This window comes from Salvelinus namaycush, chromosome 2 (genome assembly GCF_016432855.1).
Source record: "Salvelinus namaycush isolate Seneca chromosome 2, SaNama_1.0, whole genome shotgun sequence".
NCBI classification, from domain to species: Eukaryota; Metazoa; Chordata; class Actinopteri; order Salmoniformes; family Salmonidae; genus Salvelinus; species Salvelinus namaycush.
In genome coordinates this window covers 29,298,832-29,311,970 of record NC_052308.1, presented here as the reverse complement: position 1 = coordinate 29,311,970, position 13,139 = coordinate 29,298,832, and the positions used below count along the sequence as shown (strand labels likewise).

At 41.5% G+C, this 13,139-nt stretch overlaps 1 protein-coding gene across 6 annotated transcripts in view; it reads right to left on the bottom strand.

Moving 5' to 3' along the window:
* LOC120061070 (AMP deaminase 2-like) overlaps nucleotides 1-13,139 on the bottom strand; it is a 95,942-nt gene that overhangs the window by 43,632 nt on the left and 39,171 nt on the right. The window contains exon 1 of one of the 6 annotated variants that reach the window (XM_039010640.1): nucleotides 7,015-7,073. The exons of the other annotated variants lie outside the window; for them this stretch is intronic. The gene's annotated coding sequence lies outside the window, so the exon portion shown is untranslated. Of the gene's footprint in view, nucleotides 1-7,014; nucleotides 7,074-13,139 lie in introns of those variants that run through there. 6 annotated transcript variants of the gene reach the window in all.

Genomic DNA, 13,139 nt, shown 5'->3' with positions numbered 1-13,139 from the left:
CATTTTCAAGTCTTGCCATATACTTTCAAGCTGATGTAGGTCAAAACTGTAACTAGGCCCCTGAGGGGGGCCTAAATGTTCCTGAGGAACATTTAATGTCGTCTTGGTAAGCAACTCCAGTGTATATTTGGTCGAGGGTTTCCGTTAGCCGGTAATAGCTGGCTTTTGTCCGAAAATAAATAAATAGAAAAGCCGATAAATAAAATTGACGTGATCCAATTGTCCGGGAGAAGACAAAAAACTCCCATTGCGAAATAATGCTTAGCCTATTTAGCCTATTCATTGATGGAAACACCAGTGGATGTAAATACATTTGACTGGTCATGCTTATCGGTCTATAAGATAATTTAGCATAATTTAGTGGAATCAAAAATGGCGCCTGTGTACAGTACATTGCCTGCTGATTATCTAGGCTATGTTTCAACTTGTCAATATTCAAATTATTTTCTAACAAGTTGTATTTTCTAACAACAGTTTGAATTGAGGTGTGTTCCGCCTCCTTATTAATTCACATAGAAGTAGCCCATTTCACTGTTGCGGACAATTTATGTTCAAGGCTTTACTGAGCAGGACAAAACTTCTCTCTCCGACGAGAGCCCAAGCACTTCCCCAGTGTTTCCCCAGATCAAGTATATAGACAGTTGCACACTCTTGCACAAACTTTTTCTCCCTGGCACATTTTCTGGCTGGCGCTCGCATTGCCTTCATTGTTGTTCTCTTTACAAATATTAACTTGTGCATTCCTATTAAGTGCATTATTTTCTGTATATCGTGTTGTCGTTTCTATTGTAGCATTTCGTATGCATGTACGGAACATAATGTATTTACTGTTTTATTCACAGGTTTTCAAGTACTGATGACAAATCAGGCATTCTGATTCTTGCATACAGTGCATTCGGAAAGTATTCATCACATTTTGTTACGATACAGCCTTATCATTCTGTCAGGAGAGGATGCCTGGTTATTCTTTAAAAGTGCTTTGCTCACCATCTTAAATAAGCATGCCCCATTCAAAAAAAATTGAACCAGGAACAGATATAGCCCTTGGTTCACTCCAGACCTGACTGCCCTTGACCAGCACAAAAACATCCTGTGGCGTACTGCATTATCATAGAATAGCCCCCGCGATATGAAACTTTTCAGGGAAGTTAGGAACCAATATACACAGGCAGTTAGGAAAGCTAAGGCTAGCTTTTTCAAACAGAAATGTGCATCCTGTAGCACAAACTCCAAAAAGTTCTGGGACACTGTAAAGTCCATGGAGAATAAGAGCACCTCCTCCCAGCTGCCCACGCACTGAGGCTAGGAAACACTGTCACCACCAATAAATCCACGATAATTGACCATTTCAATTAGCATTTTTCTATGGCTGGCCATGCTTTCCACCTGGCTACCCCTACCCCGGTCAACAGCCCTGATACAGTGAATTATAAGTGAAATAATCTGTCTGTAAACAATTGTTGGAAAAATGACTTGTGTCATGCACGAAGTAGATGTTCTAACCGACTTGCCAAGACTATAGTTTGTTAAGAAATTTGTGGAGTGGTTGAAAAACAAGTTTTAATGACTCCAACCTAAATGTATGTAATCTCCCTCACTAACTTTAATATATATTGTATATATTGTGAATTGTTCAAACCTCTGAAAAACATTTATATTAAAAAATATATTACTTTTAGGCCATATCACCCAGCCCTACCTCAAACTTGTAATTACTAGTGGGAAACTCGTCTCTCATCCTAAGCACCCACTTCTCCCACACGGTGACCTCTGACATCACCTATTATGGAAATGGCTTGTACAACAGCATTTTCGGCAGTTAAATGCAAAAACAAAAGATGATCTATTCACGTGTTTTTTTTTAGCTCTATAATTTGTTTACAAGCATGATAGCTGTACTTTTAGTTTACAGATTGTTCACCATTAGCCAATCAGCATTTCTAAACGATTTCAAATCACATCAATGCATCCTGGGTTTGAGCAAGATGGTGCCCACAGACATGGCAGCTCTGCTTCTAGCTCTTAAGCACAAGCATTTCACTTCACCCACAATAACATCTGCTAAATATGTGTATGTGAATAGGGCTGTTACGGTGACTGTATTACCGCCACACCGGCGGTCACAAGTCATGAAGGCAGTCAAATTCCACATGGCCGTTTAGTTACGGTAATTAGGCTTCTCCAAGCTCTGATGCTGCTGACGGCCAAATTTGCTAACTGCCTGGTACTCCACACTCTATTGTCCCTCTAATCACTCTGACATCAAAGCAAATGTAATTAAAAATCGAATCAAACACTTAATGAGAGCCCATGAGCTCATGTTGCGCAACATTTCTATAGGCTATGCAATTGCGTGAGAAATCAAAGTGTTGGCTTCTATTAAAAAGAGGAGGATCCTATCAGCTTTCTATAGGCTAGGCCTATTATATTTATATCTCAACTTTCCTAATATTAAGCACATTGCTTCGCATTACAACAGGAGTATAGCCTACCTGGCTGGCATGAAAATGAACCACAGGAAAAGCGTCCTCCATTTGCTATTTAAGTGCATAGATGACATGTATTCCCCCCCCCGTTTCGAGACAGGTGCATGATAATGGTATATTCTAAATCAAAACAAATTTAACACATATTATTTAGTATATGTAAAGACAAGATTAAATTAAGAATAGTCTGATGGGTGACAATATTAGCCTATCACTTATGAATTATATATTGTCACTTGTGAATGATACCCAGTATAAGGCAAGAAACAATGCCTACCTTTTTTTGGGGACTTTTTCAAATCATAGTCCCACACCTCGTGTAGCCTAGCCCACCTTTTGATAAGGTTTGTATCACAACTAAAGTGGCCAAATAACCTCTTAAAATTAAGTACATTAATCTGCTTTACAATGGATGTAGAGCCTAACTTGAGTATCAACTTTGGGGAAGAACATTTTCACCATAGAAATGCACCTTTAGGGCCTCCCGGGTGGCGCAGTGGTCTAAGGCACTGCATCGCAGTGCTAGCTGTGCCACCAGAGACTCTGGGTTCGAGCCCAGGCTCTGTCGCAGCCGGCCGCGACCGGGAGGTCTATGGGACGACGCACAATTGGCCTAGTGTCGTCCGGGTTAGAGAGGGTTTGGCCGGTAGGGATATCCTTGTCTCATCGCGCACTTGTGACTCCTGTGGCGGGCCGGGCGCAGTGCACGCTGACCAGGTTGCTAGGTGTACGGTGTTTCCTCCTCCTCCGGGTTGGATGCGCACTGTGTTAAGAAGCAGTGCGGCTTGGTTGGGTTGTGTTTCGGGGGACGCATGGCTCTTGACCTTCGTCTCTCCGAAGCCCGTAGGTGAGTTGTAGCGATGAGACAAGACAGTAACTACTAATAATTGGATACCACGAAATTGGTTATTATAATTATAATAAATTATAATAAAAGCATTACATGCATAATCGCATTTGCGGCCACTTTTGAGAATGGTGTTTTCCCGCTAATGGATCATTTGCGCTTATAGCCTACTGCCTGATGCGCATTTGCTTGGCTTATAATGTGAATAAATAGCATAACAGTTTATCAACATTTTAAGCTAAATGTTCTGATCTGTTGCGTCAGCCTCAATATGTATATATATTTTTTTAATGCTAGTGGTTGTATTCATTTGAGATCTATCGCATTCCACAACTGTCCAGGCTATGTTTGGAACATTTCTTTCTCGCACAGAATAGGTCAACATTTGTACAATGGGGGATAGTAGATTGACATAGGCTAGTGCTTTTTCTGTTTGTTAGTCCTACTCATCTTGTTGGCTGATGTGTCTGTCTTCACTTGTAGCCTGTGAGAAAGTCCCGATCACGTGACGGAGAGCCATGTGAGTGAGAGGTGCTTCGGAGCACGCAGCACGCAGGGAGAATAAGAATTAAAAGTATTATATTCAGCCCAAGAGCACAACGGCCACTGGCCGCCTAAGGTATGGATTTTTTTAGGGGGCATTACAGACACACAAAGGGGATGCCGCTGGAAGATTCGAGCCATTATCAAGTGCTTGTCAAATTGTGATTGAGAGACTGATGAACGGTGTACAGCCTGCACAAAAAACTAAGCAGAGCTCATGCCTTTCATGCAACTTTTTTCAAATCATCATTAGAGTCGCATACGCAGCCTTAGAATTCATTCAAATTAAAACATATAGCCCAACATTTGTATGGCAACTAAAATTACATAAATAACTCTAAATTAAGCATATCAGAGTACCTGTTTCTTTGTTAACCACTCAACACAGAATAGCCGCATGTGTGCACTCCCTCAAAAACTTTGTGGAGAAAATATATTTTCTATTTTATTCAGCTTTGTTCAATTGCATTCTTCACACTATAAAATAATGCCATGGAATTATAAGCAAATCTTGTCTGCTAAATGAGTGTAGCCCACAGCCATATGGCATAGCCAGATCAGGACCTAACATAAGGACAACTCAGAGTATGCTAGTCTGTACTTCTGAAATAGACTACATTCTTTATACCTGTCTAAAATAAATAATGGATTTTTTTGTGAAGGTGTAGGCTATATTACATGGATTTAATAGACTTTTTAAAATGTAGATGTTCCAAAGGTCTGCATCAGTAGGCTATGTGTGGAAGCCAGGAGATGTTAAATGTGTTTATGTTTATTAACGGTCAATTACCGTGATTTCATGACCGACACAGTGACCAATAAAATTTCATTTGAACTGGTATTTACGACTTCACAACCGGTAAATTCCCACCTCCCACATGGTTACAAACGCAGCATTAGAGGGGAAACTTGAGAGGCCCAACATAAGAATCCGGTTACAAAAGACAATGCTGAACATTGTGAATGCTGAACATTGGAATGGCATTTAATTTTCCCGCTGTACCGAAACCGAACTGTGACCCCAAAACCGCAATACATAGCAAACCATGGGTTTGGTGAACCGTTACACCCCTACCATCTACGCTTCCCCTAAAATCACACGCTTACTGTCCCAGGCTACCCAAGAGTCCCTGCTCCTCTTCTCCCTCCCAATCTCTTATGATCCAGCCCTCACTCCACCACTCACCAGCCGCTCTGCTAATCAGCCCAGCTCTCACAGCATCTGAATATAGCAAAGAGAGAGCCCAGCCCAGTGTCACATTACACATAACGTACACTGCGCTATAGCTCTTACCTCAGGATATTAAACCATTCAGCTCAGCCGGCCACCTTGAGCTGGTGGCAGGGTCATTCCTGAGTGTGTCTGAGATCAGAGAGAGGGGCTGTAAACAACTCCTTATCTCGACTAGGAGGGCTAAGAGAGGTGTCCCTTGACCCCCATCTAACCCCCCAACCCACCCGTCCCTCTGTGGTCTTTCAGAGCCTCTCCAATGATGGATGGTATTTATGAGGCAGCTCAGTCTTGGCAGCACTGGTTGGGCACTGATTTAGAGGCTGTGCTGTTGGCAGATAGTATAGTACAGCAGTATAGGGACACAAACACACATTGGAAGGTGACACAAACAGGAAACAACACCTATGTTTTTAATTGTCACTCATGTACCGTAAATATACACATTCACAGAGTCCTGACCTGTATTATAGAGAATCTGACTCTCCACACAGAGTTGGTATCTGATATATGACCCTGACCACAACTGCCCTTGGCTTGCAGGAATGTTCAGTTTACTCAGTGAGCTGAGTGAGGAGCAGTAAACTTGATATCCCACCCCTGTGTGAGTCAGTGTGCACGAGTGAGTGAATAGGTGGAAAAGTGATTGAGTAAGTGAGTTGATGTACAGGACATTGTCAGTTGACAAATGTCCCAATTCTATTGTAAACTTCTATTGTGAGGGGGTAAATGGGTCATTCCATGAAAAGGGTGTCTTTTGTGTCCCTTTGATATTTTAAGTAGAAATTATGCACCAATATTGAATTTGAATGAAATGAAGTGCCTTTTAATTTATACCACATCGAGAATTGAATAAATCCGATTTTTTATATAAATAAAGGCTTGCTAAAGTGCCAAAATTCAGCATTTCGTCAACACTGTGTCAACTCTAGGAAGATTTCAACCAACTTATTCAAATAAATCCTTGAAGTTTCACCATAATTGTAAAAGTCTAGTTATTTTGACAAAGTCATTTCTGAAGATTACAAAACATTATGGACACCTGCTCTTTCCATGACATAGACTGACCAGGTGATTCCAGGTTTAAAGCTATGTCCCCTTATTGATGTCACTTGTTTAATCCACTTCAAATCAGTGTAGATGAAAGGGAGGAGACAGGTTAAAGAAGTATTTTTAAGCCTTGAGACAATTGAGACATGGATTGTATATGTGTCCCATTCAGAGGGTGACTGGGCAAGACAAAATACTTATGTGCCTTTAAATGGGGTATGGTAGTAGGTGCCAGGCACACCGGTTTGTGTCAAGAACTGCATTGCTGGTGGGTTTTTCACGCTCAACAGTTTCCTGTGTGATCAAGAATGGTCCACCACCCAAAGGACATCCAGCCAACTTGACACAACTGTGGGAAGCATTGGAGTTAACATGGGCCAGCATCCCTGTGGAGCGCTCTCGACACCTTGTAGAGTCCATGCCCTGACGAATTGAGGCTGTTCTGAGGGCAAAAGGGGGTTTCAGATCCGACTAGGCGAGAGAAATTGTTTGCCATGTTTTGTGTTTTGGTAAGGGCTCAGAGCGATGTCACACACTAAAGAAGGCTCAACCAATCACTCAAGGGGTTCATGAATATTTGTGCCACAATACCATTCAAGTCATTGGACCGATAAGCATTTTTCGCACATCATGTCCAAATCATACATAAGTATATACAATTGATTGTGAAGTTTAACAAAGCCACTTATAGATGATTTGAACATGCACAAAGGATCAGTCCCATGACAACAAACACATGGATGATGTCAAGCCAGGGCCAACTATATTACACTTCAAGATTCAATCATAAAAGAACGTAACATAGATAGCCTATGTGTTGCTTTGTTAGGAAAAATATATAATAATGTTTGTCCTACCTTATCTCTTTGTGGAAGACCCTTTGTCACAACAGCACTGCTCCAACAGTGAGAGACAGAAAGTTCTAGATAGCTAGGGTAAGAAACTGCACAAACTAAACTGTTAAGTCACAACGAAAACTGCGCTACAGTGCCTCTCCGTGGCAATAAGAAACTGTCACTTATTATGTCACTTTTCAACAGGAGTGGAAAACACACGCGTGCAGTTACACAAACTGGCATATATGCAGAGGAGTTAAAAGTGGGAGTCACTCCCTGATTCTCCAATCACGTTTTTATCCTTCCTTTCTTACTGAGATAGGAGAGAGGGGCACATCCTTGTAGTAGGTCAAAGTCCATGGGGTGATAAACAAGCTGTTATACTGTACGGTACACTACAGTATGGAAACCAGAGGGCCAGGGCGAGGAGAAAGGGACACCAACAGCTCTACTGATAACCAAGGGTTTGCTTAGTGATGGTTAGTTAGGCTAACACTAATCATTCTCACCTACCATAAACTGGTCATCACTATAAGCCTAACAAAAATGAGGTGTTGGGACGTTATGTAACAACAACAGATTTGAATATTTAAAACCATAGTATTATGAGAATTAGGCTAGCGTGTTTTTAATGTGAACATTAAAACAATGGAACAAGAGATGACAAAAGCAAAAACCATCCAAATAAAAATCCAAATTTGATCCCACAGCTGCTTTTAAAAAGCTGGAAGTGTATGACAACAGGGGGAGAGTAATGATATGCTGGATGGTGTTTTTCCCCCAGCCCCCTGGGGAAATACTGTAGGACCTTATTCGGAAAGTATTCAGACCCCTTCCATTTTTCTACATTTTGTTACATTACAGCCTTATTCCTCATCAATCTGCACACAATACCCCATAATGACAAAGCGAAAATAGGTTTTTAGAAATCTTTGCAAATGTATTACCTTATTTACATAAGTAGTCAGACCCTTTGCTATGAGACTCAAAATTGAGCTCAGGTACATCCTGTTTCCATTGATCATCCTTGAGAAGTTTCTACAACTTGATTGGAGTCCACCTGTGGTAAATTAAATTCATTGGATATGATTTGGAAAGGTACACACCTGTCTTTATAAGGTCCCACATTTGACAGTGCATGTCAGAGCAAAAACCAAGCCATTAGGTCGAAGGAATTGTCCGTAGCACTCCTAGACAGGATTGTGTCAAGGCACAGATCTGGGGAATGCAGCATTGAAGGTCCCCAAGAACACAGTGGCCTTCATCATTCTTAAATGGAAGAAGTTTGGAACCACCAAGACTCTTCCTAAAGATGGCCGCCCGGCAAAACTGAGCAATTGGGGAAGGGTCTTGTTCAGAGAGGTGACCAAGAACCCAATGGTCACTCTGACAGAGCTCCAGAGTTCCTCTGTGGAGATGGGAGAACGTTCCAGAATAACAACAAACTCTGCAGCACTCCACCAATCTAGCCACTCCTCAGTAAAAGGTACATGACAGCCCGCTTTGAGTTTGCCAAAAGGCACCTAAATTACTCTGACCATGAGAAACAAGATGATCTGGTCTGATGAAACCAAGATGTAACTTTTTGGCCTGAATGCCAAGCGTCATGTCTGGAGGAAACCTGGCACCATCCCTACGGTGAAGCATGGTGTTGGCAGCATCATGCTGTGGGGATATTCTTCAGTGGCAGGGACTGGGAGACTAGTCAGGATCAAGGGAAAGATGAACAGAGCAAAGTGCAGCTAGATCCTTAATGAAAACCTGCTCCAGAGCACTCTGGGGCGAAGGTTCACCTTCCAACAAGACAACGCAGGAGTGGCTTCGGGACAAGTCTGTGAATGTCCCTGAGTGGCCAAGCCAGAGCCCGGACTTGAACCTGATCGAACATCTCTTGAGAGACCCAAAAATAGCTGTGCAGCGACGCTCCCCATCCAACCTGACAGAGATTGAGAGGATCTGCAGAGAAGAATGAGAGAAACACCCCAAATACAAGTGTGCCAAGCTTGTAGTGGTATACCCAAGAAGACTCAAGGTGGTAATCGCTGCCAAAGGTGCTTCAACAAAGTACTGAGTGAAGTGTCTGAATACTTGTGTCAATGTGATATCAGTTTTATATTTAATAAATTTGCAATAATTTCTAAAAACCTGTATTTGAATTGTCATTATGGGGTACTGTGTGTAGATTGCTAAGGGAAAAAAGCAATTTAATCAATTTTAGAATAAGGCTATAACGTAACAATATGTGGAAAAAGTCAAAGGGTCTGAATACTTTCCGAATGCACTGTAAATCACTTCATACAGTATATTTATTGGTTGAATGCAGAAATCTGCTGGCGTCATATGCTGCAGTGGTCTGATGAGGCCCCATTGGAAGGCAGCTGCATTCAGGCAGTATGTAGGCTAGGGATTCATGAGACATAGAAAAACTAAATGTAAACAGAAGAAGGGCTTTACCATCAGAACAAATCTTATCCAATAATATAGGCCTAACTACAAAAAAACATGTGTACGCCTGTGAATATTTGTATCAAACAAAAAAGCACTTAAATAATGCCATCTTGCAAAGCATAATAGGGGGGCCAGAGTGTGGCCTATAAAGTAACATTCTGTGTGTTTTCCACAACAATCAATTGGCACCTAAAACTGTTTCAGGTCCAACTGCATGAGTGCATCCTTTATTGTAGTAATTTGGCAGTTAAGATCTCCCTAACTAGATGCTGTGTGTGCCTCCCTTCACCATGACAGTTATTTGGTGTGTGAAGCTCTAAAATGGGTGGATGTGCCTCCTATGGCAGAGGGTGGGAAAGGGCTCAGCCAAGCGGCTAATCGAGGGGACTTAAATGACTGCACTGGAGGAGAGAGCTCTAAGTTATTTATTACTGCAGCAGAGACAGGCTACCTCAGCACAGTGCGCACACACACACACCACAGCCTGAGTTTCCTTGTGAGTTACTGCCTCTGTGATCCACTGGCCTGGCTGCATCTCTCCAGCCATTCAACATTCATGCTGGCTAATAGGATGGTACATTCAGAGGCTGCTGAAAATAGATGCTCTGGTGACAACAGCACACACACAGCAGTATGAGTTGTTAGTTGTTTAACTGGGCAGGGTTCTTGGCACAGAGTTTCTGTGTAGGCTACTGTAAGTGCTGGCTTAGTGCTGACTTCACTCTTTATGTTGTGCGAAGTTAAACAGGCTTCACTGCTTTAAAATGCCTACCAAGTACTGATCAATTTGAAACTTAACATATGAAATTTCCCTCAATAACAATGAAGTTGGTGTCATGTACTGTAGGCTTAGGCGGTATACCATATACAGTATCCCGGGGAATTTTGAAATACCGACGGTATGATTTTCAATACTGTCAACAACAAAAAATAAAACGATACATTTTTAGTTTGGGGCGCCCTAAAGCTAACTTATCTTAGATTAGTTAACTATCTATGATGTGCCAAATAAATTATCTCCAGCTCAGGGCTCCAGCAATGCATTTGGTTTGATTACTTGCTAACTAAGTGGATAGCTTTTAAGATTAAGCTTCTTGGTTACAGCAGACAATCAATCCCCTCCTGGATCAAGAACCCTTCTACCTAAATTAGTTTTGTGCGTCAATTATTAGACTTTTTTAATCCTTTTTAAAAAATATTTGTGAAAAAATAGCACCCCTTGTGTACACTGCCGGAAATACTATATACTCCGGTATAGTACAGGAAAGGTATTTATTTATATTTAACCGTTATTTAACTAGGCAAGTCAGTTAAGAACAAATTCTTATTTACAATGACGGCCTACCCCGGCCAAACCCGGTCGACACTGGGCCAATTGTGTGCCGCCCTATGGGACTCCCAATCCCGGCCGGATGTGATACAGCCTGGATTCGAACCAGGGACTGTAGTGACACCTCTTGCACTGAGATGCAGTGCCTTAGACCGCTGCACCACTCAGGAGCCCATGAAGCAGTGTGTCTGCTGCAGTCATTTAAGATGTGGCGCTGCGCTATGGCAAAATCATTGCCGCCACGCACCCACAATATGGAACACTATCAAATATTTCAACCGAGGCACATTTTCAAGATGCTACAACAGTCCACATTTACTTTTCCTCTGCAAACAAAACAAGTAATGACTAGAAAAATCTGACTACCCCATAGTAGAATACTTTATCTAAAATATTCCTCTCGAAGCGCATTCAAGTAAAGAGTGCCATAGGGAGGGAAACATACATTCTGACAAGCAGTTAATGCACAGAAGTTATTGCATTCATGGGGACAACAGCAGTTTTAATGGTCTTTGTTAAAAAGAGCGGGATCCCAGCTTTCCATTATTTATTTTTAAACTCCTAAATATGCGTAAACTGCACCATTTTCAAACCCTGAGTTTTTAGCAGTGGCATGGTTAATAAGCACTTTACCGCTTTGCAATTCGCTGTGAGTGCATAGCGGAGAGTGGAGCTAAATCTAACACGTCAATTGTAGGGTAACTTATGTTAAAACACGACCATACTTCAGAATCTTTTTGGGGTAGTGACTTACATTTTTTGGACATTTTTAGTTGAGCAAGAGTAGTGGCAACCAAAGTGTTGGAGGAAAAAATTATGACATGAAGTGGTTACTGTGAGAAGTACAGGCAGGGGGCGTGTTACCCAGGTGGCGGTTTACACCAAGTTACCCTAACAGGTAGGCCAACATTATATTCACTGTGTTTATGCAATTTTTGGGGAACATAAAATGTACCAATAGGATGCTCACTAGTTAAAAGATCACATTTGGGATCTAGATAATGATTAGCCCAATAGGCTACATGCAGATAGACAACCCCATGCTTCAGTGTATTTATTTATAGCAACTATGCTGCATCAGTTGGGCTACAAGTGATAATGCTTATTGATAATAGTGTACCTGATAATATGGACCATGCATAGGCTATATGCATGGTCCAAAATGTTAAAATACATTTTACAAATAATTTGACCAATTGGGCTCATTTCTGGAGGTGAAAATTATATTTTAGACAGCGCCAGCTTAATGTTATTAGAGGTTCAAGCAGCAATGCTGCTTCACCTTTATTTAACCAGGTAGGCCAGTTGAGAACAAGTTCTCATTTACAACTGCGACCTGGCCAAGATAAAGCAAAGCAGTGCGACACACACAACAACACAGAGTTACACATGGAATAAACAAACGTACAGTCAATAACACAATAGAAAAAATCTATATACAGTGAGTGCAAATGAGGTAAGATTAGGGAGGTAAGGCAATAAATATGCTGTAGTGGCGAAGTAATTACGATTTAGCAATTAAACACTGGAGTGATAGATGCGCAGAAGAGGAATGTGCAAGTAGAGATACTGGGGGGGAAAGGAGAAAAAAAAAATATAATAATAAGATATGGGGATGAGGTAGTTGGATGGGCTATTTAAAGATGGGCTAAGTACAGGTGCAGTGATCTGTGAGCTGCTCTGACAGCTGATGCTTAAAGTTAGTGAGGGAGATATGAGTCTCCAGCTTCAGTGATTTTTGCAATTCGTTCCAGTCATTGGCAGCAGAGAACAGGAAGGAAAGGCAGCCAAAGGAGGAATAGGCTTTGGGGGTGACCAGCGAATTTAATCTAGGTAGTGCCTTCAGATTCTGAGAAAATGAACAACTAAGGAATTATTTTCACTTCTCTCATTGACTTCTCAAACCCCAAACTGGTCTGCTTGGTCTGTTTCGCAAGTGTTCCTGGAAGTCTTGTGATGTTGCCCCTCTGTGGCCACACAAACTCTGTGGCCACACCCTTTCAAGCAAATGCCATGCCAATTGGCCATATGGTGGCGCAATAACAAGTGATTGAAAATGCAAACTTTGAAAGCTCACATCTCACTACTCGTTATATTTTCATATCTTGCTATGATTTGTTCTACCTTTGTCATTATTACCTTAGGCCTATCATGTTTTTAGGTTATTCACAAACAACTTAAAACATTCTGAGAACTTCATTGTTTGATCAGGAAGTAGCGCGGTGGGAGAAAGCCAGCATGCATAAAAACTGAAGTCGTATTCATATAAAATGGAGAGAAAATACAAAATTAGACACCGGCGTGTCCGGTCTAAAAAAATCCTAAATGGGCTTTGGCTATATGGCCCAGATTCTTTTGACATTGAGAG